Genomic DNA, 3,884 nt, shown 5'->3' with positions numbered 1-3,884 from the left:
ATTACTACCTTGGTGCATAATATGCACTAATAAACTTCCTTGACTCGAACTCAACTTACATGAGCAAGTAAATAAATAAACTAACTTCTTGACTCAACACCAATAATAAATGGGTGAGAAATAAATTCATGAATCAAGTTCAATAATTCTAACTTTACCTCTTTCAAACATATATAAGCTTTGCTTATTAAATTCATGCTTTCTTGATACTTGAAAATAAAACATACTTCCATGATTCATACATATTCAACTTGTACCATGCCTCAAATAACATATTCACATGCTTGCATAATAATTCACGCTCAACCAACATCAATTCCAAGCATATAATCAACCAAACATGCTACTAATTCATAACTTAAATCATACTTTACAATCCTAGCATGATACTACACATACACAAATATTCTCGTGCACATGCGTACCTTGAATAGTGCCTAAACTCGGCCACACTCGCTAGAATTAATCTAGCTCAAAGCTTCCTACAAATAAGAATACATAACTATAATTAATCCACTATTCTCACAAATTTCCAGTAACTATAATACACATTAAACCTTACTAATCAACCCAATTTAATGACATAAAAGCCATAAAACCTTTTCTTTAAGTGGGTGCTTTAAATCCTTTCAAAAATACTTAGTTTTTACGACTTAAATAAAATTCCAGCACACTTATTTAATATAAAACATCACTAATAGACTAGGAAATCATATTTAAATCATTAAAACCTTTTCTCCTTTTATGGGTAATCAAACCCTTACACAATAATTAAAAAGTAGTGTGTATACTTAAATTCCAGCATTAATTTGAGAGCTTTTAACTCATTAAAAACATGTTTAAACCATTAATTAAACAACAACAACAACAACCTAGGATCAAACCCTAACCATAAACAATAAATTCCCAAATTCTAGGGTTTATAAATTAGGGTTTTTGATTAAATAAAAATCTGAAATTTATATGAATAATTTAACAACATCAAATACCCAAAATCAATATCAAAACATAATCAAAATCATACTTTAAAAATAATAAAACACTAGAATTAAATTAGGAAGAGAAAGAGTTTTTTTTCTTTTGTACCAAACCATGAGGAGAGAGAGAGAATAAGGAGGGACGGTGGTCGCCGGCCGCTGCTGCTGGCCGCCGGTGGTTTCCGTTCGTGAGGGGAAGAGGAGAGAGAGAGGTGTGGGAGAAAGAGAGAGAAAAAAAAAAGAGGAAAAAGGAGAGAGAAAATAAAGAGAAAACTTTTGGGTTTTTATTTTGTGAAATCTGACAATTATGATTTTTGAGTGAAAAACCTTGAGGTTTTACAGTATTTATACTCCCCTTTTAAAACAAAAACTCATAATTACAATACTACCATTACTAAATCCTACTTCCCCTTAACATCTTCCTTTGGGACCAACTTGTTGGGCTTTTAAGTGTCCTCAATTTCCCAACAAGTTTATCCAACCATTTATATAAAGATGACCCAATTCAAAATACTTTTATTGCCTCAATTAATGACTCATATTATTTTATACACACTTACATAATATTTAAATAATTAATTTCTTTTAAAATGAAATGAATCATTTTAATTTATAAAAATAAATAAAATAAATAATTTATATACATGAAAATATTATAAAAATACGGAGTATTACAGTCTACCCCCCTTAAGAGAAGTTTCGTCCTCGAAACTTGAGCACGAAAATCATAAAACTTTGTTTAAAACCTGTTTAAAATTGTACTTTTTCACCCGCTTAGTAAAAACTTTTCTTAATACTTAAAGTTGCTGTACTTTTTGTAACCTTTCTTGATCTCTTTCTTTCTGAACTTCATATAAAATTGTGCAAAATATACTAAAATGCACAAAAATGCTTGAAAATAGGGTAAAAAGCGCAAAATTCTACCCCATTCTACCCCCCTTAAAGGAAACGAGTTACATCCCCTTAACTCAACTAACCTCAAACAATTCTGGGTACTTCTTTCTCATTTCATCCTCAGCTTCCCATGTCGTTTCCTCAGTTTCTTGATTCGACCACAAAACCTTTATTATCTTGACATCTTTCTTGCGTGTACTACGCACTTTACTACCAAGAATCCTTACAGGTCTTTCCTCATAGGTTAGGCTTTGGTCTAGTTATATGGATTCAGGTTGTAGGACATGCGACTTGTCTGGGATGTACCTTTTCACTTGAGAAACGTGAAACACATCGTGTACCTTGCTGAGGTCCATAGGCAATGCTAATTTATAAGCAACTTTTCCTATTCTTTGCAAAATCTCATATGGTCCAATGTACTTTGGACTCAACTATCCTTTCTTCCCAAATCTCATCACTCCTTTCATTGGTGAAACCTTAAGATATACCTTATCACCAACTTGAAATTCCTCTTCTTTATGCTTTAAATCTGCGTAACTCTTTTGTTTATCTTGGGCAGCTTGAAACTTAGCTTGGATTTCTCTCACTTGCTTTGTTGTCTCTTCTATCAATTGAGGACCTAGAATTATTGTCTCACTAATGTCACTCCAACATAGTGGACTCCTACACTTCCTTCCATACAATGCCTCAAATGGTGCCATGTCAATGCTTGCATGGTAACTATTATTGTAAGAGAATTCTACCAAGTCTAAGCTATCTTCCCATCCACCTTGGTAATCTAACACACATGATCTTAACATATCTTCTAAGGTTTGGATAGTGCTCTCATATTGTCTATTTGTTGCATGGTGAAATGATGTACTCATCTTCAATGTTGTACCAAAGTTCTCCTGAACACTTTTCTAGAATTTCGAAAGAAACCTAGAATCCCTATCAGAAACGATATCCTTAAGAATTCCATGTAGCCTCAGAACATTCTTGATGTAAGCCTTTGCAAGTTGTTCCATTTTCCAAGTTTCTTTCATTGGTATAAACACTACTGATTTGGTAAGTCTATCCACCACAACCCAGATGGTATTATTCCCATTCTTAGACTTAGGTAAGCTAGTGAAAAAATCCATCGAGATGCAATCCCACTTCCAACCTGGGATCTCGAGTGGTTGTACTGTTCCCTGTGGTCTCTTATGCTCTATCTTAACTTTCTGACAGGTTAGACACTTGGCTACAAACTCTGCTACTTCCTTCTTCATCTTATGCCACCAATACACCTTTTTCAAGTCCTTGTAAAGCTTATCTCCTCCTGGATGTATTGAAAAGGGTGTATTATGCCCTTCTTCCATCAACTTCTTTTTCACTCCTCACACTTTTGTGGTACATACCACCTCCCCTTGAATCGAATACTCCTATCATCATGGATTTTGAAATCATTCGCCTTCCCTTGCTTGATCTTCTCCCTTATGCGATCTAATTTCCCATCCCTTACTTGGTTATCCTTAATCTCATCGAATATCGTTGGTTGGATACTCAAATTATTAAGCATTGTTTCCAACGTTCCATGTGGTACTACCTCGAGGTTCAACTTACTCATTTCCTTATAAAGTTCATCTGCCACTACCAAAGCGTTCACCCCATGAGTTGCTTTTCGGCTCAAAGCATCCGCGACTACATTCGCTTTACCCTCGTGATATTGGATATCTATGTCATAGTGTAGGGAATATTTTAACACTCAACTTTGAGCCCCACTATGATCATGCATTTAAGCATGGTGGCGTCCAAAGGGAAAGAAGCTAGATCAAAAGAGTCGTCAACAAGTTTTAGGAACTTGTAAACCGTTCACGGCATGAAGGTTACACCCCATTCAAGATCACGGAGAGCGCTAACTCCATAGTGGTCCGGAACCATGACTTTAAATTCGGGGATGATGGTACGAATCCAACCTAAAAGAGATGAACCCGCCCTAAATAGGTCTCTACTTTATTTCTATGATATTCATGTGCACTTTCCGATCAACAT

The sequence above is a fragment of the Chenopodium quinoa genome, unplaced genomic scaffold (genome assembly GCF_001683475.1).
Source record: "Chenopodium quinoa cultivar QQ74 unplaced genomic scaffold, ASM168347v1, whole genome shotgun sequence".
NCBI classification, from domain to species: domain Eukaryota; kingdom Viridiplantae; phylum Streptophyta; class Magnoliopsida; order Caryophyllales; family Amaranthaceae; genus Chenopodium; species Chenopodium quinoa.
This window is presented reverse-complemented; position numbering follows the sequence as displayed.